This window comes from Tauraco erythrolophus, chromosome 11 (assembly GCF_009769465.1).
Source record: "Tauraco erythrolophus isolate bTauEry1 chromosome 11, bTauEry1.pri, whole genome shotgun sequence".
NCBI lineage: Eukaryota > Metazoa > Chordata > Aves > Musophagiformes > Musophagidae > Tauraco > Tauraco erythrolophus.
Window position 1 is genome coordinate 17,883,998 of NC_141475.1, and position 24,471 is coordinate 17,908,468.

At 44.0% G+C, this 24,471-nt stretch overlaps 1 protein-coding gene across 1 annotated transcript in view; it reads right to left on the reverse strand.

The window, feature by feature from the left end:
* LPP (LIM domain containing preferred translocation partner in lipoma) overlaps nt 1-24,471 on the reverse strand; it is a 348,054-nt gene that overhangs the window by 248,674 nt on the left and 74,909 nt on the right. The gene's annotated exons all lie outside the window — the stretch shown is intronic.

Genomic DNA, 24,471 nt, shown 5'->3' on the forward strand with positions numbered 1-24,471 from the left:
CAAACAACCGAGAGCTTAAAATCACGATCCAAAGCGCGTATTTCAACATCGTACGGGTGCAGGGACCTAACTTTGGGTTTCCTGTTACTGAAAGTGCTCGCCTAGGGCACTAGGCTCTTACTGTTATGGCTTTGGGACAAATATTACATTCTGTTATAATAAAGTACGTGCTCTCTGGAGCAAACTCCCCAGGATGACTCCTTTGCTTTGGCACAAATGGACTCATTTGGTTGAAATAAAAGGATGTTCCCTTGCATCATTTTCATTTGATTTTTTTTTTTTGTAAGATAGAGAAACAGTTAATTTTGCTAAATGAGTGCTCTGTTGCCATGACTTCACTGCAGATAAACACAAAGCCATCAAGCTCCTTTTCCTCAGGCTTGTTTTTTTTTTGAACAGGTATTTGATCCATCTTGACTTTCTTCTTTCTTTTCCCAACATCTGGATTTCCAGCAACATCCCACAGACAGATACCTAATGGCTATAGTGACTCACTAAATCAGAGATAGATTCCTGCACATATTGATCCTTTCACAATCCACCTCCGCCAGCAGTGCCCATACACACTTTGTGACTCCAGCATGCAGGGCATCACAACAGCACAGCAGCAAATCTCTCCAAAGGAAACCTTAAATTTATGAGGTTAGTCCCTGAAAGTCAGAATTCCCATGCTCCCATCAAAGACTGACAGATGGCTCCATCCTGCTCCCTGGCAAGTCGGGCTGTTGCCCAGGATTTTGCCCCAGTCTAAAACCAGAAGCCTCAATTAAAGTCCTTCCCACTGCCTCAGTTTCTCAGGCGAATGAAGGCTGCGTGTACATGTCATCTGCCTCCACGTGGTGTTGCGACACTGAGTTAATATTCATGGAGTACACCAGGGATTAAGAGTATTATAGAGTTTACTGAGGTAGAGGGTTTTTTTTTCTTCTTTAGTGTTTGCACAGAATAGACAGACTAAGTAGAAACGGCATTCGTAGCCTGCAGCCACTATCCTAGTAAATGGCTTATTACAGCAGGCAGCCTACCAGCTCACCTCCATCCTGTCTCACTCAAATGCAGGTAGGTGGAAGTGCTGCTCATTCCAGAGAACTTTTTTCACTGTCTCTGTCTGATGAAGACTCTTGATAGCTGGGCTCACAAGACAGGGCTTAGGATATAAATACTTCAGTACAAGCTTGTTGTTTGGTACCTATTTATGACGATCACAGAACAATTAATTACTTCCTGTCTAAGACTAATTCCCGTCTCTTCCAAAAATGCTGAAGGGGGGCGAGTTTTGTCTCAATACCTTCAATTTCCTGATGAGTCATGGCAGATCCACTATAGTAAGCTCAAGACTTCAGACTGTTTCTTATCAAGGTATATTCAATACATTACTAAGATGTGGACTGTGCTATTTTAAAGGCTAATTTCAGGCGTTGTATGCATAACGCCTCCTCATCTGAACACGTGATTTCTCCTGGATGAGTATCTTCTCCACCACCATGCCTTCTCCTCCCCAAATCATACAGATAAATAAATGCTACAAGAGCAGAAAGTGAAGAATTGTGCATTTGGTGCCCTGATTTTCACAACACGTAGCCCTTCAATAAGTAGCCCTCTCTCCCACTTCATTAGTTCATTCCCTGCCCTTTGGCAATAAAATTACTTATGTGACAGCAGCATCTGACAAGAAGAAAACATTCACAGACTGCACGGGTTGCAACAAGTCCACAGTGTCTTGCTTTCTTCATTCTAGAGCCAAGAATCATACATTTATTTTTCTGCCCCAGGGAGCAACTCTGAATCCCTGTACGAATCCTCAATTGTCCCCAGTTCCCACGCCACCCACTCACAAGCTCCCAGGCTCCATTAAGTAGGCAGGAGACACCTTTCCCAACCTCCGAGCAGCAACACAGGTTATAGGGACCAGCAGGTGCCCTCTGGTCCTCATTAATTCCTTTATTTAACAAACTCTTAAATATATAATTTATATATAATTTATTGTGTTGATTGAGCAATTGATCCCAGACTGGTCATTTGACTCTACAGCAGGTTGCACTCTGCACCAGCATGACCACAGTCAACTAACTGCAGTGGAAACTGCCTCATCCGATCAAAGACGACTAGGAAGAGCAGAGCAACAGTGACATCTCCATGGACCATTCAAGGGCCCAGGTTCTCAAAAGCAATGCAGCTAAAAGCTCCCAAGCACCAGCAGCTGCCTAAAAAACACGTAGCTATGATGATAAATAGGTTAAAAAACACAGTGTACAGGTGAAAGATTAAGTACAGAAGACAGACAGCTATGCTCTCACTTTTAGAGTCACTAGTGTATCATCAAGGACATCATCAGCTGCTGCAAGAGCAGTCACTGCACAGACACCAGCTCAAAACTACACCTGTGCTACTTGCTAATGGCAGTTTTCCCCATGGCACAACCGGACTGTGCAAACAGTTTTTGTGCAAACAGAGGCAGTGCCAGTTTCTGCCAAGCCCATGCTAATTGCAAGTGATTCCAGCTCAAATGTTTTTAAGTCAGAAAGTATTTAGGTGACGTGTAACCGAGATCTCACATTTGTCTCACCAGCTCTCCAGTGGTGAACGAACCTACCATCAGCTATGAAGACCTGTCACTGTCTCTTTTCTCCTTGGAAACATTTCCACGTAAATTCTAATTTTATGCCAGCAGAAATGCAGATTTTTGAACCTCACAATGCCCTCTGCCTGTTGGTGCAATTGAACTGCCCAAGCAACACAAAGGACACAGCCATGGATATTCCATTAAAGACAACAGATCGTCCAAGGTTCAGTGGCTCCTCAGGTGCTACTTTAAAAGCGTCACTGTCTCTTCACATATCACATTTATCTAAAAATCTCAGGGCACCTTAGGAATATTTAACCAGTTTCACAAAGTCTGTGGGAATGAAAAGCAGGTGGTGAAGGATCATTTCACATTGCCAAGTCCAACTTGGAAGAACAAAGGAAGAAAATAGACTCAGCTGAGCTGTAAGTTTAAAACACATCAAATCTCCTCTTGAGTAGGCTCGGTCAGTTAAGATCACTTTAATTAAGGTGAGGATATTCACCTGAATTTTATAGATTTCCATGAAATACACTATCCCCTCAGTCTGAGTGTTTACAGGACAGGCAAGTAAGCTCCATGAGATCTACAATGACATTCACTTTGAGCTGCAGGTGACAGAGCAACACAGCTCTGAATACGTACAAAACCCCAGCTGGAATCTCAGCATCTGCTCTCTCTATTTCAGAGTACCTGCGATAAAGTTTGTTGAGCAAGTTTGGACTGGACTAGCCAGCATCCATTTCTGACAAGACCAGAAACATGTGCTAGAACGTGCAGCTCTCCTCTTCCACAGATGGCAACCAGCTCCTTTGAAGAAAGCATCAGGCAGCAGCAGAGATCATAAGCTGATGGCCTCAGCTGAGCTGCAGAAAGCGCCTGCAGAGACACTGCCTCAAGACAAGAGCAAGCAACTGTATTCATAACAGTTTTTAAGAAAGAAAATATAGGACCACATTAACAAAGATGACAAAAATAAATAATATCCAAACCAAAAAAACCTCAACTTAAAAGGGACTGTAAATTCTCTCTTTTTTGGACAATACTGCTGGTAACATATGGCTTTGCAGCCTAAACAGACAAGTGATGAGATTCAGGCTCATCTCATGTTCTTAAAATACGCAAGACCAGGATTCTCCCATGCCAGGCAGTTAAGTCCCTATGCCTTCCTAAAAAGCCATTTGAAAAGTTTCTAAATTCAGTAGGAGAAAAATAAGCCTGCGCAGTCCATGCCTGCGTCTCCCTCTCCGCCCATTATCACATGGGGAGAAGGTTGGCTTAGAGCAATGCAACATTTCAATTTGAATATGAATCACCCCTCTGGTGAGAAAACAAAACAGAAGCCCATTTCACATGAGCCTTATCCGAAGATATAACGAAAACCGACACATCTGACAGGAGCAATGGAAGTAAAGCATAGTGAAAATACCAGCTCAGACAAATAAACAACAAATTTTTCTGTCCCAGAGGAAGGATCCCAAATGCTTTCCAAGCTCACAGAGGCAGGAACCACTTCATCTGCCACTGAAAGGTGGTCACCTCTAGGTGAGGACTCGGCTGAGCACCACGCTGTAGTTCATGATGGAGAGAACATCATCATTGAGCAGAATCTACGTGAGAATTTAGGAAGGCACAATCCTTAGGTGGGAACTAGACCACTCCCCTGGAAGGTGGAAGTTGGTTTAATTTTGATTCAAACAATTCAAAATGGCATTATGTGGGCTGAGTACCTGAATATCAGGCACACACAATGCTGTACTTAAAAACAACCGGCTATAAAAAGGACAGAAATCAAACTCGCATATGCTGGTGCTCTCCAGCTTCTGGTTCAAAAGGTTACAGAAAACAGCAGCAAAGTAGAGGATTAAAATATCTGAACCTGCCTGGGGATTATAAATTCATTTCTTATCCACAGGACTGAGGAACCAGGACTTCCTGCCCCTGGTTCAGCTGCTATCTCCACATGGAGTTTAGGGTAAATCGCTTCTCCCCTCCCTGCTCCTATCCAGCAGGTATAGTGATATCCAACCACTACTAGGAACAGCCTGGAAGTAGGCAAAGCGTTACTACTCAATACTGCTTCAGAAAGCAGGTCTTGCCTACCATCAGCTTTGCCAGAACACTGACAGAAGCACCGTTTTCATCCTCTCTCCTTTGCCCCCTTCACTCTTCCCATCCATCTGCTGTGCCTGTGGTCCATACTGTCACCTCTCTGGAGATAGTCATGGCCTGTTGTTACAATGTTGGTCAACGGAGACTCAATCCAAACTCAGGCCTTTCACATGCTACTGAAATACCAACAAACAAGACGTACAGAAACCCTTCAAGGAAGAGGCCCTGAGCAAGTGATCTGCATGTTTCCAGAGCTAAGCATTCACTTCTCCTCTTGGCAGCATCTGGAGGCTTGCAGAATATCTACCTGCATCTTCGGAACAGCTATTTAACCCTATAAACACATCAACAATTCACCTTGACCCAAGAGAATGGTTTTCTGAGCTCCGAGGAAACAATGAACAAAATCATCATCTTTTTCTTCTTTTTGGCAAATGTCTGGTAAAGCTTTTCTGAAAGGAGCTTACTCAATCTTTTCCCACAGTGTATTCTATATACAGCTGCCATTCCAGAAACAAAACAAAACAAAACTTGGTGCACAAATGCAAACAAATCAGAGTTTGGCCTGATCCGCCTAAACCAAAAGCCAACACTCTCTCTTGCTGGCTCAGCAACAGAGACCCAAAGCCAGTAAGTTCCTAGCGTTTCTGAGAGGCTGACTTTTGGATGGGTTTGTGCAAGTTTGTCTTCAGTGCCTTGGGACTGCACGATAATTCAAGGAAAAATGTCCTTAGAAAGAACATGGATAGTGATACAGTGATTTAGACAACTACTACCAAGCCATTTCCCTGTGACCTCTGTCCAACCACGCAGTCATGTTCTTGCCAGTTGGAGACTTACCCTCATCTGGGTTTAAACAGAACTAATTAATTTGGGTTTTAGGTGTGGGAAGGAATAATCAACAAATCAATAAACAAGAAAGGAAAGTTTATTTCCTTTCATGAGCTGATCATGATTCACAGGTAAAAGGAATTGCCAGGGGATTCAGGCAAAAATTCATCACTGATTCATCAAAAAAGTCATTGAGATGTCTTGAGAACAAGCTATCAAGAGAAGTCATTCTTCCTCTCCACCTCTTATTATTAGTTACTGCTGGAAGTGACCTTTTCTGCAAATCTCTAGACCATTTTGAAGTGCTGGCGACTTTAGGAAGCGAAAATTAGTTCTTAAAAGGAACTAAACCGCTTCGAAAACACTTCATTAAAGGTTGCATCTTGCTTCTCTCTCAGCCTCGGGTATTTAGGATGAACTACTTGCTACAAGCAAACAGCCACTGTGCAGTTCTAGCTGAGAGCCCCAAACTCTGTGATACAGGTGCTTAAGTTGTAGAAACCAAGGGAAAGAGAAGTTGCTGAAACCAAGGGAGAGAAAAGTTGCCCAATGCCACTGTAGCAAGCCAGCAGCAAAACCCAAGGAGAACCAAGGAGTCTCGTCCCTCAGCTCTGCCTGCAGCCTCAGGAAGAGCTTAGGCAGGGAGCTGGCATTGCCTGCAGCCAGCACAGAAAGCTTGCCTGACTCCAGAATCTGCTCAGCCCGGCAGAAGAGTAGGAGGTGCAATTGCTGGCAGGAGCAGGCAGAGTAGGAAAGCTGGTGGAGATCATAAATGGAAGTGTGTTGTAAAACACGGAGGTGAGCACAGACTGACACTCACCTTCACAGTTCCCCCACAGTAAAGCACGCCTCACTAAACTCTCAAAAATTTGAAACGTGTCCAGCCTTCGCTGGATCGATCCAGGAACCTCATTCGTATGCATGTTTGCTCTCACACGCAAACACGGCAAGGTTTTAACCACACACATTTTGCACAAGTCCCGCAGGCCCAAACTTACAAGTTACTCGGGAAACTTGGTCTTAAATAGGATCGTAAACCAAAGGAAAGAGATTACAGATAAAAACAAAGACTACAAAGAACTGCAGAGTAATCTAGGCTGGAAGAGAGCTTTGGAGGAGCCCAACACAGAGGTTCCCCAAAGCACCCAATCTTCAGAGGATCTTTTTCTTAAAACAGGACTTACTTAAAAGATTGCACCGACTGATCTTCCAAAACTGATCAGTCACATGAAAATATGGGCTAGGCTCTCTTCATTTAATATCACTCCCGAGTGGAAAGTTCTCATCAAAGCTATAACATACGCAGTTCCAAAAGAACAATTAGGTGACATCAGACAGGTAGTTGTAACTCTCAGAATTAAATGACCTTGCTATTTTTCAAGATATGCTGCGCCTTTAAAAGTTTCCAAAAGTGATAGTCTTTTTTGTGCATGCTGGAATATTCAAGAGCATTTCATATCTATTCTCATATCAAGAAAAGAGCAATTAGATCAATAATGAAACAGGAGTGCTCCCTTTTACTTTCTGTGGTTTGCAAAGAGGTTCATGTTTCTGTGCGAGCGTAGCTCTTGTTTTAGTGATGTGAAAGTGTGTGGTTTGTGCGATACCCAGTTTCTTCTAATATTTGAGTTTCTGTTGTTATCTACCTACAATTTACAGTAAAGCATCTTTTATTCTCACACCTCTCAATCTCAAAATTAGACCAATTTTCCCAACAACAAGATTTTATTACCCTGTGTAGACCTCTTGCAAATACTGGAAAGCTTGCTGACAACACGCTCCTCACTAATACAGCACGAAATCACAGAAGACAGCATTAGCGATATCAATTCTACCTATGCCTGTGCGTGTGTGTAGACACATGAAGTAGCAAACATAAGCTCTTCTTTGGGGAAAAGGATCAATTTTGTGTTTGGAAAAGCAACTAGAATTCAGTTGCAATCCATGTCAGGAGTTCCAAGGCACTGCAACGCAGCAGGTAAAGATCACTGTGCGACATTGGAGCCTCTGTTTACACATCACTATTGTGCCATTCATTGCAATTAGATTATTACTATTTTCAAAAGCATTCTAAATATTTAGAACTTAGAGATTAGGGTTTTCCACCCTACTGCAGAGCACGAATCTAATTCTAGCAAAAATTTCTTAAGAAGTCTCCAAACAGGAAGGACACCGCACTTCTGGGAATGGGTAATCTGCTGGCTCCGGCATCAAACCAAATCATGCCATTTATAGCATTTTCACCCTCTCCACAACAGACGAGAGCACTGATATTTTAGCCAGAAATGTTCATTTTCCAGATAACTGTTTCTGGCCACGTGCTCTGCTCCAGAATCCTTGACTGTGCTGTCCCTGTGGCTCTCAGAGAAATGCATCTTTGTCGAATATACTGAAGGTCCCAGAGAGAGAATTCACCTTCTGCTAAAACATAAACATCAATCCAACAATAAAAATCTCAGAACAACTGGAACACTAAGTATTTCTGAAGAAGAAAAGTAAATCACCAACAGCAAGGTTCTTCCATCCTGTGGCAAGTCATCTGGTCAGCTCTGGAGTCCGAACCTACTAAGCACGCATGCTAAGGACTCTCCATTTCTCAATGATTTCCCTGTTCTGCACCTCTCCAGACCAGCCTAGTAGTTTGCACACAAATATTCTTAAGGGTCATAAAATCATCATGTCCTCTCTGGCATTAATTTAACACCGATAGCATAGTCATCCAGCTGCTTCAACTAAGATTTATTCAGTCAAGCCAGGACACAAGTGTTCAAACTCCTTGACGCACCTTGCATTCACCCAGGGAGCACTTGGCTTTCAGACAACCTGCATAAACCCTGGTGGGATTACCCCATGTTCGAGAGGCTCCTTTATAGGATAAAGTAAGGAGGTCAAGCACTGTGATCCAAGAAAGGCTGATGATGAGGGTATATAATCCCTGACAAGGCACATCCCTACACCCATTACAGCCAGCAAGAGGGATGACTAAGAGCACACAGCAAAAAAACACCAAAAAAATTCCAAGGCCATAGAACTGAAAGTGCATTTATCTGATTTTGTCATCAAATACGCCAAAAAGGACATGTTGGGAAGAAACACACAGTAAGAACCATGAGAATATCACTTACTTGGACCTAGCTGGAGCAGAACTGCTGAAACCTTCCAGTTTAATTCCTTTGGATTCCCTGCAGATAGCCTTGATGCTATCAGGAAATGGCAGTTGCTATATCAAGACAATTTTTTATTGCCTTTCGTTAATAAAATATCCTTCTGAACTGTTTGGGCAATGCTCAGTAAAACAAACACACAACACACTCCGCTATAAAAGTGCCCCAGTTTGGTGTTGCCACTGTGGGAGGCCGTAGGTCAGAAAGCACTGTTTGACCAAACTTTTAAATTAAGGGCAGGTGCTAAACGAAAAATATTGTTCTAAATCAACGTCACAATAGATCACAGCGACTGTGAAGCTCAAGCATGCCAGATTCAAAATGCACTTGGTCTTCTCACTAGTATCTCCATGCAGGAGACCTAACCACCCCCTGCATCCAAGCCCCCCCCAGGTATTTCTCAAAGTTTGACGACATTGTGGGATCTTTCTTTGGAATATAGGCAAAGGCAGACTTGATACAGCAAACAGACTATGGGAACAGTGTTTTTCATTTTAACATGAACTCCTTACACACCTTAGGAGAGCTGTCAGCTGGCTTATCCCTCACCAAAACACCAGAAAGTTGCTCACAATGCTGGGAATCACTCCAAAACATCTCTCTGGAAACCAGCGTGATAATAAAACTTCTGCTGAATCATATGGCTCTCAGGCAGCTGAAGATGGGCTATCAGGAAGTGAGACCCATCTCAAACCAACCACAACCTCCTCGCCAACAGAGATTCCCATCAGCAACACAGCACCAGCCATTGCCCTCATCTGGGCGCTTGGCCATTAGAAAATATCGGAAAAGCCTCTTCCATTTTCCTCCTCTCTCAGACAAGTTCACTAACCACCACTGGACACTAACTGCCCTCTCTTACCAACAACTCGAGCAGGATTTGGACCGCTGCAGAGTTTGTCATCGGCTCCAAGTGACCTTGGTGAGAATAATAATTCTTGCCTCTCTAAGCAAGAATTTGGAAAACCAGCTTTTACTGAACAGATATGTCTGGCTGAGATTTGTGATCAGATGCAATGCACGGTACAGTGTGTGACCTGGAGAAATATTACCGTCAGCTAACAACAGCACAAATTTCTTTCTTCCCTGTCCTTCATTAGCCTCAGAAGCTGGCCTTGCCAGCAGCAGTAACGCAAGCTGAGACAACAAAGCACATTAATGATGGGCCTCGTCATGTTCCATATTAATTACCGTAGCTAGTAGTAAACTGTTGGTTATAAATTATATTTTGATAAACTGCCCTTTCTTTGACAAGCCAGCTCCAATGTTTAACGTTGCACTTAATCCAGAGATAATACCCCAGGAGTCCTCACTGTGCCCAGCAACAAATCAAAGCAACCTTCAAAAGGCTGGCACAGGTCTCCTTTTCCTACGCACCCTGACCTGGAACTATCCCATTGCACCAACTTCTTTATAGGTCAACTCCAAAAGTGGAGTTGCCAAAACCAGCAGCATGCTCAGTTATCAAGGGTCATGCAGAGGTGTCTCAGCACTCCTCTGAGCAGGAGAGCAAGGCAAAGCCAGCACAGAGCATGTTTATATACATGAGCATGTTTATATACATGTTCAACAGTTTTCCAGAAATGCTGCAGCATTACAATGTTCTGCAAGGTAAAATAGCAGGGTAAAATCCCCAGAATAGCTCAACATTTAGAAGAGCGGAGGATTTCTTCTACCTGGGACCGAAATAGTCAACTGAAGTCTTTATCTGAAAACATCATATTCTTATTTTGGTTTCTTTTTAATTCAGTGACATTTAGCTAGCAGAACAGCTGTTAGCAAAGGTCTAGGAGAGGTGGAATCCCATTTTTCTATATAAAGAAAAATGTTTTGGAGGAAACTGCAATTTGACAAAAATACCTGTTTAGCAAAGTACATTTTCAAAAGTGGAAAAATATGTTTCTTTTTTTTTCTAAGGTAGCAAAAGATCCACTGCAGCTCATGAAAAGGATCCCAAGTCCTAGGAGCAAAGGTATAAAATTATTCTGCAAGACACATTCAGGCAAATGAGGAGGAGGGAGGTGCCCTTTAAGAAACAGCACAGGGAAAGACCCTCCTCCATCTCAGCCAGATGTGCCCATCACCTCCCACCACCATCAAAACACACAAAAAAAAACTAGCCATGATCTTCCTAAAGAGCAGGTCCAGCTCTCATCAGTAACAACCAGGAGCTTGCAGCTGGCTTTAGACAGAGCCAGGTCAAGCCTGGCACAGTCAACGCTTTCCTGTACCTTACTCTGAAGGCACAACTCATCACACTGAGCAATGACAAGATGTTGCATGTGGGATTTACAGTGCTAAAAACCCCCAAAACTCAGAGAAAGGATCAGCAGCGGCAACCGAAAAGCCCGTCCTCTCCTCCGCAGAAGGATGTGAAGCCCTGGGGCCTCACTGCAAGTTGGAAATTAAAAGTGCTTACAGCAGTCCAGGGCTCGGGCTTGTTCTTCCACCACTGGTGGCAGATCGTCTGTGCTAATATTAAATTCTGATTTCCAGCTTATAATACTAATTGTATGAAAACTTCTGCCCTTGGACAACAGCTCACTATCTTTATTTTGGGAAAAAGCAGAAGTCATCTTGCAGTTAAAGAATTTTCCTATTTTAACAATTTTTTTAAAAAAAATTGTAACATCCTTCTCCTAATTGAAAACACACAGAAAATAGGATATGGCCATATTAGTTAAAGGTCAATGCACATTTACCCACCTCTTTCAAAACTGACAGTATTTTCGTGACAGCCATAAAAGCTGCTTTGAATTTTAGTTCCCTAGAAAGTAAATATAAGGAATCCCAAAGCCGTAACCACAAGTGCCACAACTCTTAACACTGGTGTCATACTCAGCTTAATGTGTGCTGCAGAAGTCAGGATCATAAAGCTTCAAAATCATCTCATCTATGGTATACAGGAAGAAAACAGCAATTATCCCCCGGCCCATCGCCCCGGGCACGTACCACAATGCCTTCATTTGATGCAGCATTAACAGCAGGACGTGTTTTATTCCCAAGCATTTAGCATGGGGCACTGCAGGGCTGGTGGGACCATTTACGGGGTCTGTTGCAGCCAAGTATCTCACGCTACCGTGCGTTTTATTTCGGTTTGCAACTGCTCCTTCCAATCTCAACTACAAAACAAACATTCCTTTTTTTTTTTTTTTAGGAACCAGTTTACATCCACTTGTGCCAATTTGTTTCTGTATAAATTAGGGCAAAGGGAGTTGCCTTTCAGACCCTTTTCTGGTACGTTAGATGTAAGAGGACAGGGTAATTAATAGATGTCAGGCACGGTGCCCCGGACGCATTGATTTCTTCCTCCTTAGGAAACACTTGGGAAGAACACGATCACCCCTGGTTGTCAGGGGTCCTCATAAAATCCATAGGCCTGGATCTACAGAAACTGCAGATCGTTCTGGATGCTGAAAAGGGGGAAGGTGGAGTCTGATTTTGTAAAGTAGAAGAAATCTCTTATTAACTATAACATCTTAGCACATCTCAAAGGGAGCTTACAAGAATGCACAGCTGGACAGCCAAAAGACTTCCAGAGCAAGAGGCAACTAGGAAAAACCCTTTTGGTCCCAAGGTGCACCGAGGAAGATCTGAACACTCTCCTTGAGCTCGGAGCATCCATATCTCCAAGGTGCCCAGACAAGGGATGGCTGCAGCCGGACTGGTTTGCTCCCCAGCTCCCCCACTGTCACACCATTTATCGCAGTCATCACCTTTCCACCGCAGACAATTGGGATTTCACCAAGCCATCTATATATAAAGTTGAATTTCTAGGAAAAACAACAGTTGATGACTATATACCTGAGTTATTTCCTTTCAAGGTTTAATTTTTCCATCTCTTACATAAAGTCCTCAAAAAAAAGTCCAATATATTCGATTACTTTCATCACCCCCTAGTTCTGCCCAGGAGCAGGCAGCTAACAAACCACACGAGACCAATATTTGTGCAAAGCTAGTTAAAATATCCTCATTCTGCAAACACTAAACCTCCCAACACCCCACCACACAAATAAAAAGCACAAAAAGAAGACAGTCCACAAGCATGTCAGGCAATCTTGCTGAATATTATGCTTAGCTTTGCACAAGCGATAACGTATTTTTCACTGTGCACAAAGACTCAAACTCAGAAGAACTGCTCACTCCTACCCACCCCACCAGGCACACGAGACCAATCCTAGTTTTAAAGAAAAATCCCCGTTCTTCAATTTGCTGAGCGATGCTGAATCTCTCTGGAGACATAACGGCACTTTGGCTGGGCAGTGTTTTAATACGAGATGATAGAGGGAAGAAAGGTTCTCCAAGAAAGGAGATGTCAGTGCCATGCAGCGAGCATGCTGCAAACCTCGTGTTTCAAACCAACACAAACGACAAATCGTTACATCTCTCTAGAAGTCAGAAAACACCTCTCTTCAGTGTTTACCTTAAAAATACTGCCCTGTGTAGGCATCTAGACAATCCAGTGATCTGGTCTATGACACAGAGAGATGTACGGTGGAGAAGGAAGGCTGGTCTGAAACAATGCCATATGCACCTGGTCCTGCACCACCCACCCAAGTATACATCTACTAGCAGCTCAACTCCTGCAGCCTGCAACTGCTGAACGCCTTTTCCACTGGAAACCTTCCTGCAATTATAACCTACTGCAGAAGGAAAACCATTAGAGGAGGACACCCAATAGCTTCCAGCCAGAACACAACACGCCTTGAGCAAGACTTTTGATTTTCCCAGGCACACACTGAAGTTGTTCTTCACCACGAAGAACAGCCCGTCTGTTGCATAACTAACCTTAGACTGCGTTAGATAAGTCATGCCTTCTCACAAATCAACTGACCTTAAATAATGTCCCCAGTGTATTCAGAGCCAATAGGTTTCTCTTTTAAAGAGTCCAACTGACAGGTCTTCTCCTTCCAGCTATTTCTTCAGAAAGGCAAACAAAGAGAAATCTCATGCTTACTGTTCCAAGAGCAGCTTTCCAGGCCAAAAACAAAGCACAAGATCTCAGCTCCAGAGTCCCATGTCCCTTTGAAGGCTTCTTCAGCACTCTGTTGCAGCAGAGCAAGTGAGAGCCTTTGCAGGACAGAACAAGGATTGAACTGGATGGTAACTGGAAAACCCACTGTATCTCCAGAAAGTTTGCTGCAGTTCTGCCACTGAGTCAAGCCAGAAGGAAAGCAGCCAGCCATGCCAATGAAGCGCTGCTTTGTATTCCGGATAAGGCAAAACAAAGGTCTGGTGATGAGGAGCTCTTGCTTGTCGTGCAAGGGTCAGCAGCAAAGGCAAATTCCACCATGGCATTTCCGTTCTGTCTCCCAACCCATCACTAAGAGTGGATACAGGAGGATCTTTCATTGCTTATCCAAAAATGCCCTTTAACATAGCTGTGCAGCACCACCCTGCTGTCACATGCCACTTCAGAGGTGGGATCCCCACACAGAGCTGAAGCCCACAGGGCACTGTGCAACGAGCAGATGAGCTCTTCTTACACCATTTCTCCAGCCTCAACCCTGGCTGTGAGATGGTACAGGAGCTCTGCAGCAGCCTGAGAGGTGGAAACCCTCAGGAAGAGACAGAGATAATGTGAAAGTTAGCAAGTCTCCGCACTGCTCCTGGCAGGATGCTTCATCGTCCAAGATGCCTGTGCATTCCCTGCTGGTGGGAGCAACGTTTTAGAAGTGAAACACTCCGCAAGGCAGGGCCACATCCCTTCGGGAACACAAGTGCCAAGGCAACTGCCCAGTAAACCTGTGGCAAAGGCAGAGACGCTAAAAGCCTAGCTGTTTTCTGACATCAGCTGAGCTGTCACACAGCCTCCACCTGAGCACCAATTTCCAAACCTATAAATCAAGGCCAACAGGGCTTCCCTTCCCGCTACGGGTTGCTCCACTCATCCAACTGCTGCTTGATGAGAGCTTTGATACAAGGGCAGATACAATGCACACATCCAGTGACTCCCTGACAGCTTCCAGTGGAGCACGAGGGCAGGACCTCCGCCACGTCCCTTGCAGTTGGCCAAACCAGGCTTCACTGATAAGGCTCTGCCCTACAAAAGAGCCACGTTATTTCACAGACGAGCCGCCATTGCCTCTCGCTGTAACTGCAAGAACCCAGACTTGCAAGGGTGGTTCCTGCCAGAGGAGCTCCACAGGCGCTGAGGAGCTTTCTAGTAAACCGAGCCCTGAACGCGAAGCAAAAGGCTTGCAGAGCCGAGTTACTGGAATCTATTCTTCCCGCATTAGTCAGCGTACATGAATACATCCTCTTGCTTCATTAAATTTTAATTGGAGTACATGTGAATAGGTTTTGCTGGTTACTTAATCAAAGGGAGTCTGAGTACAAGGCGTTCACACGAAAAGCTAGAAAGCAACATCCTTTCTAGCTGTTCTTTCAGATTTTTTAAGCGTTCATTGTCGATTTCTTCAGGTCAGTTGACATTTTGAGGCTGCTGCAAAGAACCATGAAAAGCAGCCACAAATTGCAAATAAAGCACTTTGGAGGGAATCCGGACACAGATCATTAACCGTGCATTCCTCATTATTATCCAGACAAAAATTAAATGCAAAATCCCAGAGCAGCTGTTGCATTAGCTAGCTGACTGGTAGTGCTAAACACAACAATTACTTTGCTGCTGTGTGTCATGCGTGTTTGGGCTGGGCTGTCTGGAGTTTTATTATTTTAAGTGTCCTTAGGTACTCTGAAACCACAGCAGATTTCAACCTATTAAAAAAACCCTGCTTGTAAACTTTGAGATTTCCTCAGTAATCACCTCCTCTCGTTCTGCAACACAGATGCCTAGTTGTTCACAGACACTTTCCTCGAGCTTAGAGAAACTTTGCATGTACTTTCTTGCCTGCCTAGAACAGGACAACCATCTCCAGAACTCCTTCCTTACCAAAACCATGAGCTGTATGGTTGGATTTACAGATTTCCATAAAATCCATATAGTTCATACAGTTTGAACCGACTTACAGAAGTTTATATCCCTGAAAATCTACTGGCATCTACTGTGCCTCCAGTCTGCAAGAGGCACAAGTGGGGACAGCAGCTCCGTGACCAACTGCATGAGAAACAAAAAGCAGCTATTTTGTTCTGTATGGCAGTTTCCTAAGTGAATCAAACCCCCCCGCTCCAAAAAAAATTGCAGCAATTTAAAACCACAACAAAGAATTTACTGGACTTCTCCTGCACACTTGCTCAGGATTTTATAGATTCTCTACAAGGGATTGGTTCTGGCAGCCTGGGACTCTGACACACTTTCTATGGCAATATCCTAATATTAGAAAAATTTGGTCATAAGATAAAAATGTTACAGAAATAGCATAGGATCATAAGTTACCAGCTGAGTCAGAACTCGATCTGCTACTTGACTTTTATACTATCCTACTCTTTTCAAACAAAAAAAAAAAGCAAGCACATCACAGTGTTGTTTTTTTCAAGTTTGCTTCTGCCATCATTTATGAAGAATGAGCCTTTGTAAGGAAGAAGAACGTCACTTAAAATGGAAAAAAAAAAAAAGAAAGAAAAATCAATCTGCAAGGAAGCAAAGGACACAGATGCCCTCACACATCACGGCCATGTGTGTAACGCAGCCCCTCTGCGTGCAAGCTGGGGTGGACAGGAAGCTGCCTCTTGCTCCTGCATGTACAAGGAGTCCACCATCAGAAGCCCAGGGATGATGACGAGATTGTACCTGGTAGCAGCAAAAATCCCAGGAATCGTAGGTGTGCAATGCAGTCTTCATCATAAAAGCATTTTATTTGCACTCTGTACTTGTAAATCATTGGTAAATAATTGACAGACAACATAAGCATGTAACAGAACCGAGCCGCAGGTGTTGGAGGAGGAAAACTGCTATAAATGGATATGTCACAGTAATAAGCCGCCTGTTCACCTGTTGGGTACTGTAGAAATTAAACAATTCAGTTTTCATACATTAACCCCTGACACCCAGAACTTTATTAGAAAGCACAGCCGTCTTCCTTCTCTGTTGTTTATGACCATAACTCTTTCTCCTTTCCCATCTTGGGCAAGAAGAACCTGTCGACCATCCCAAGCTCCTCTTGCTGGGGAGAGCCTCTGGGGCCACACACGGGCCCGTTCATCCTTCCAGCGGAGGGAAGGAGAGATGGCAGCGAGGAGCATTGCCCCAGTATCCCACTAGCAGCTGCTGGACTTGCTGCCTGCAGCAGCGGGAAAGGATTTGCCAAGTATAAACACACAAACATGATGGAGAAGGAGATCCACCTCATTCCACATCTCCTCTTCCAATTTTTCCCTCCTTCCTGCTGCTCCTCGTGTCCTACGGGCTGTTTCTGCAAATACAGCCCAGGAGATTTGTTGGTTTTTTTTCCTACACATAGTAGCAAGGCAGAGGAGCAGAAACCTTCCTGCCACGTGTCGCACCGCGAGGGATGCAGCTCTGCGACCAGAGCTCTCCGCAGTCCTTAAAACACCGGAGACAGGGGGCATCACAACATTTCGGCCACAAACGCACAGTTGCTTGAAGGGAAACAGGCGGAAGGCTGCTAAGATAATGAGGGAAGAGGAAAGGACAATTCCTCGGAGAAAAGTGGATGAGTAAAAAGTTATTCAATCCCAAGCAGCCCACCAAGTCTTGCAATCATTTACCGTGTGTCCCTCAGAAAACACGCTGATCCCGTCTCATCTGCCCCTCTGCCTGAAAACAAAACCCAAAAAGGCCCTTTTCTGACAACAACTTCAACATGTTTAAGCTCATTTCACCGTGTTTGTTTTGGTTTTGAATACAGTAATATACAAGCAATGAATTCTTGTTTAGTTTTGTTTTTTTTTTTTCAAAGTACAGCTCCCATAAGCTTAAAAGTAAATGGAAGCGCTTTGTTTCCTGGGGTATGTAACTGGAACATTTTTCTAGCACCTAATAAAACATTGTTTGGTTGATACTAACCGTTAAAATATGTGTTTCAAGTCATGTAATGTTCCCTGTGAAATTTGCCTTTTTGCTCCATGAAAAAAAGGGCACCGAAAGGAATCCTGCAGCCATAAGGATCTCACTTATTTCATGAAAGTATCATTTTAAAAGCCTCACAACATGATCAAAGCACTGTTGAGAACAGATGTTCCAGGCTTTACAAATTCCAGCATTAAGTATTTTTATGACATTTATCACTGCTAAATTCTTTCTGCCCATTTTTTCTCCTCTGCAAGAAACTCACAGGCACTTTCCTCCTCGATGAAGACGTGTTCACACACAGCCTCAGCTCCAGCCACTGATCCTCTCCTCTCATCATCCCTCCCCGTCCATCAAGAAGGAGAGCCACATGGTTTCCCCCGTGGCTACGATGGCAGCCAGTATCCAGTAGCACCGGTCCTCCCGGTGGGAGGTGAGCATGGTGCTCCCCACTTCACAAGGGGAATTTGATGTAGGACCTCTGCCTCTGCAGTGCTCAGACCCTGGCTCTCAGCTGACCCTCTCCCAGAAATCTCATTGCTCCACTATCTTGACACCAGCCTGCAGCGTCCAAAGCCCTCCATAAGATTTCTTCTTGTTGACCAAGGCACACACCATCATCACCCCTCAAGATCACACCAGACCACCACTGCTGTGACAAGCCCTGAGCGACTTCATCCAACTTTGAATATAACCCTGCTTTGAGTCAAGGGCTGCACGAGAGACCTGCAAGGTCCTTCCTACCTAAACTGTTGGAGGACTATAGATCTCAGGTAGGAGCCACATGGAAACATCCTCAATCACATCAACACTCCAAGAAACCACCTTCCCTGGTCCCCCAGCTCGTCCTATGGATGTGAGAACTCTCCGCCTGTGCGCAGCACCTAGAAGGTTGCTTCCCTGGCCACAGCAGAGGACAACACACCACTATCTAGCTACAAGGCTGGATAGAAGCAGGAGACACTCAGATAGCTAATCTGTTGGACACTACTTAAGCCACACAAACAGACCCAGAGGAGCAATAGTGGGGACCTGCAGGACTGTTTATTATCTGTTTTATTATCTGCTTGCTCTTGGGAGAGCAGCAACAAGTCCTCATTCCTGGAGCTAACTACGGAGGCAGAGAGTGCAGATTTCAATTACAATCCAAATCATAGTCAAATTTCCAGTGAGACTGAAGTTCCCAGGAAGTTTAGCTCACCACAGTCAGTTTCTGTGATTTTGATCTTCTTCCCAGGATCATCATCAAGCTCTCTGGTTGACAGTAAGTCTAAACACCATGCAGTACTAGGCAGTTTCGTGAGAGTGAGCTGTGTACCAACACAATACTCATGACTGCTCAAGAATCTGAAACATATAGTTTATCTCTGAAGAATTACATGGGTTTTTGTACCTAAAAAAAACGGGATCTGAAACAGCCAGCTCCTTTCAAATTTCACATATTCACAGAAGAGGGTTTGTGAAGAGGGCCCCACAAGCACATCACTTCTCTAATATGTGCCCAGTTTAGTTTCACCTGTTTCTATACACTCCCTTCCCAATTCCTACAACCTGTGTGCACATCCTGTTTCACTATGAACACGAGCTTCTGCCCCAGGGCAGCGCTGCCTTCACTTCTCCTCATAGGGTAAGCTTAGGTAATAGTCAAAATAGGAGCAAAACAATCAGACAAGCTTAACCCTCTTGCTCATCCAGGCTGTGAGTCTAACCAAGGTATTGCCAGGGCTCTGGCAGCTCTTCATCATGGGTGTTGGGTAACACCAAAATGGCAGAGTGACATGTTCACCATGAGTCAGCCATTGAGAAAATGGGAGACAGACCTCTGAAAAGCAGTACAAGGCAGAGGAGGTCTCCCAAAACAAGGAAGGATGAGGAAAACACATGAGAGGAGACAGACCCCAAGTTTCAGCAATGTCGAGGAGACTAGGGATGCTGGAGGTGTGCGCAGATCTGAGGAAGAACAAGGACAACAGAGGGTGAAAATCTGAAGAAGTCAAGCAGAAGCTGAAGCATGTTGAGGAGCCACCTCCGCCAACAGGGGTCTGAAAACACCCTCCACCCACAAAGGAATCAGACAGAAAAGGGGGCATGTTTCACTCGAATAAATATGACACATTGCATGTCCCTGTCGGCTGTCACCTTAGAGGACTGCAAAAGATTCAGGTTTGCATTTACCCACGAGCAATCACAGCAATGGTCTTCCTCTCACCAAATACTTGTGCTTTTCTTGATGTACCTCTTCTTTTGAGGACATTCTATGATTCTATGACTTCTGGTGTTGTTTAAAGCTCACTTCCTTTATGAAGCAAAATTTCATAAATGCACGTAGAAAACTTGCCCCCAGAATGTCCTTTGTTGAAAATTAAAATACACACGTGAAACCTTGTCATGGGGACAATGGGGATTTTCTGTGTAGGTGCCCACATGCATGTATGTGCACGAGAGGGTGCATGCTCACAGACATATGAACATTCACGTCTGCTACAGATCTTCTGGGAAAGGACTGTTCCCCGATGTGTCCTCAAAGAGAGAACAGAAACAGGGGGAGCGTGCAGCACAGTCACACAGCCACACCATACTCCTCCGCTCCAACAGCCAAGTCCCATCTTCCCGTGGGTCCCGTCCAGTCCCTCCTCTCATCTGCGGGCACCATCAGGGCACAAGGCTGGGCCACCCCTGTCCTTGCCCTGCTGTGATGACAGTGACATCAGTTACGGAGGGGGAGGACAGTGTCTTCAGAGCGTAGGATGCGATGAGGGGATTTTAAAAGGGCGCTTGAGACTGCATCAGGACTTACTGGTATTGTTCTGCTGAGTTATTAACATTGCAACTCTGCTCCAGACCTGAGTCTGTTTTGTTATCTCATCTTCCCACCCTAAGCAAATTTGCTGAGAGATTTTAAGAAACAGAGAAAAAGGCTGTGACCAATTTTCAGGCCTTCTGATCTAGTCATTAAAAAAAGAAAAAAAAAACAAACCTACAACGTTTCCCTCTTGTTTTTCTAAATAAAAATAACATATAGCCCTAACTTGATAATAAATATGCTCAGAAGCTGTCCTTAAGTAAAAGCTTTTGATAACAAATTGCCTGTGCTAACTGCTATTTTACTGTTGAAATTTTTATTGTTGCTTAAGCACTGCAATTATGCTAATAAGCCCGAGAGGATGATACACTAAAGCATTGAATGTGACAGATATAATACTCAATAAAATGTTAATCTTACCTGAAAATGGGAATCAAACAGCCTTATTAGTATTTATGGATATGGCATCTCCAACATGTTTCTTAAGAGGAATATATATATATGCAATAGATATTTCCAAATATACCCTGCTATTTCTCATGCCTCCATACAATTTAATTCCAGGTGGCTATTACCCCCGCTGCTAATTGCCAGTCTCTTTTGGAATAAGAAAAAAAGAGTGTCAGTGCCTGGGCCATGCAAAACTGCTGCATATTGGAGGGCTTTTCCCCTTGGCACCTCGAGGATGGCAGCTATCCATGAGGATGGGGACACCTCTCCCCAACTCATGGCAAGGCCACCAGGCTTGATAGGCTGCAGCGGCACCTATCAAGTGAAGGCATTGCTCCGCCACCCTCGGTCATCAATTTTTCCAAATATCTGAGTTTATGTGCAGGGCAGGTAATGATCAATTCTTCCAAGTATCTCTTGTTTTATGTGCAAGGCAGGTAAATCCAGCAAAGGGTTAAGTTATTTACAGGCGCTGGAGGAACAGCTTTTGGATTTCAAGATGAGACTAAAACCTAATTTATTTCTTTTATTTTTAAGTTTTCAGCCCATGTTGACAAGGAACCAGATCCCTCTGTTTCACTGCAAGTTACAGCATTGCAGAGGTGGACCCAGAGCCAGCGGGCCGTCGCAGGGGATTTGCTACTGAGGTGCCACATGACTTTCCCCAAGTCGCATTGCGTTTTCCACCGTTATTTCACCACCTAGTCCAATTCTGATTTCTCAATCGAGGGCATAATTTTTTCAGGGAACAAGCTGCCTTTCACCAAATGTAGGTTTGGGGGTTTTTTTTTGGCCAAACCCATGGGTCTCAGACCCAACCTCGGGGCTCCACTGCCATACACTTTCCTGTAGGTAAAGCAAGAGGTTTTCAACACCGTCACGTTCTCACCTATGAAAGGACGAAAAAATAACCCCAGAAGAGCCATATGCTTCTAACAAACTATATTTACATCTATGGCCAGGCTCTATAGAGAGACCATTTCTACACAACAGAATGGTGTGGTTTTCAGACACGGCAGGTTAATGCTTGAATAGCAGCTGCTGGCTCCCAACTTCATTCCTCGTGTTGCTCTCACCCCTAGAAGTCAATTCTGCTGACAGGACCACATAAACATTGTTAAGCACCATTATACTTTGACAGACAAGCAAGATTCTCGCTGCTGGACACTACAAGCCTCCCTGGTGGCAAATATTAGGTGGGAAATGTCTAGGAACTGTTTTGATGAGTAATTACAGTGGTGAAAACCCAACCAGCTGCCCACCAAAACCTGGGATTCCCAAAGTGCTCAAAGATCACAACGAGCGACCTACAGGGCACTACTCACAACACACCAGGACGTGCTGGGACTTTCTTGAGCAACACTTGCAACTCATGCCAGCTTGTGCTCAGAGTGCAAGGATGGAAACAGGACTAGTTTGTGGGACACAGAGCTTAGAACAGCTCCACAAAACCTCATTTGCAGGTGTAAGCAAGGAGCACAGCATTAGAAGAAAAGGAATATTCAGTTGCAAAAATCAAGGAAAACTACATAGTCAACTGAGCTTGCACCTTGGAGAGCCAGGAGATGCACCTCGGGGATCCTCTTCCCCAAGTCAGGCCCAGCACAAGATGTCAGATGCCAAATCATCAGGCATACCCAACAAGTTAACCAGGCACATAGCTGCAACGAGCTGCGGGACCGTAAGGCAACCACTCCCATAAAGGCAGCAGGACTCATCTCTGCCATATTAAGTGAGTCTTGTCATTATTTTCAGTCCTGAAGGGAAATCTAAATTGAACTTTGGCATATTGTTTTCTTTTGCTAAGCAGCAAAGCTTGAATGTTAACTCTGGTCCTGACAGGCATATTTATGGAGTATTCTTTGCAAATAATCTTACCCTGACCAGTCCAAAAGGTCAGAATCATAAAAAATAATAACAATAACGATAAAAAAGCACAAGGCTGGAAAACCATCACTGCCATTGGCACAACCCCTCAGCTTATTAAGCGTCCTTGCAACAAGGTGAACTGCAAGGTCTTAGATTTATTTGATTGATTGAGATCAAAAGATCAGGGGGCACACAGTACATTGTATCTTTCCATGAATGCATTTGCTTTCAAGATTTGAGCAGATAGCTGCAGGAATTGAAAAGCTCAAGAGAAAAAAAAAAAAAGAGGGAAAAAAATGTACAAAGGTGACTTCAGAAAGGCATCCCCTTATTTCTTTCTTGACACCATCTGCATTTCTTAGAGCTATTTGAAAGTTTCCTCCACGTTCCTATACCCTCGAGACGCAACAGCTTATCTCTGCTAACAGATGATAGTGAACAATAAGACACTGGTATAACTCCAGGGGAGACACCAGGGTTTGCTGACATTAAGGACGAAAGGTAAATATTAGAGAAACCAGATGAATCCCAAACAAAGTCCAAAGGAGGATGAAAAATTTCCCATTGAATTCCAAGTGTCCTATGAGACAGGACAGGTATCTCAATATTCTTCTTAACCACACAAGGAAGATGAAGCACCTGAACCCCACTCTTTTCATGCTGATGGCTCAGAGGCTGCCTGAGCCCAGGCTGGATTTGACATCTGCAGCTCCCAGGGGAGCGAGGAAGAAGCAAGGGAATGAAACGAGCAGCCATCTTCAGGACATCATTTCAAGAGCCAGCTGGTGAGGTAGTATTTCTAAATAGAGAAAAAGTCTGTTGCATTTGCTGTCAAGACAGGACAAAGAAACGCAATGGAGAACAGGAAGAAAAGAACAAGAAAAAGAAAAATTAAACTCTCCACCATCTCATCAGCTTCTGGAAACAAAGAGGAAGGGAAATAATATGGTTCCTGTCTGCGTGTTCCACGCGATATTTGTATTTTGCTCAGTATACCTGTATCTGTGGCACTGTGTTCTAATGTCACAGTAAAGCAGAAGAGATTACCCACCTGAAGTAAGAATAAAGCCCATACATGGATCACAGAAGAGACCCAAACTCTCAGGAACATGCTTTAAAGGAACCAGAATTGATACAACCTCCTGATTTTATCGTAAGTTTACATTACATGCCAAGGACTGAACTTCTTTTCCAGGAGCTTGCACTTCCCTCAAAAAAAGCATCACCATTCAGGTAATAAAGACACTGAGCACCAGAGTTAATTGCTGTTGCATCAAAGCTCATCATCAGACCAGGCAGCTGCTTCTGCACAGACACACTGAGCTTTGCCTTTTACCTTATCTGTTTTGAATAAGGTTGCTACGATAAGAATTTCACGTTCTCCAGTTTCCAGTCATCAATAGGTTAGGAGGACTCTCCAGAAGTCAACTAGTCCACTTACGCATCACATGGAAGGACCAGTTGTCCTAAAAGCATATCTGATGGAACTTCGCTAACTTGCTCTTAAAGTGTTCCGTCTGAAACTTCCTCAGCTCCCCAGCCAATCCACTCCAGCACTCAGCTACTCTTAATGTAGAAGAACATTTACTAATGTCTCATCTAAATTTCTCTTACTGCAACTTAAGCTTGTAATTTGTCTTATTTACAGTGGGCAGATTTATAGTTTATTCACTCTCTCCACAACAAGTTCACTATTTCCAAAATTTACGAGCTGAGGCACCAGCGTGGCTTTCCCCCTCTGCCATTCTGC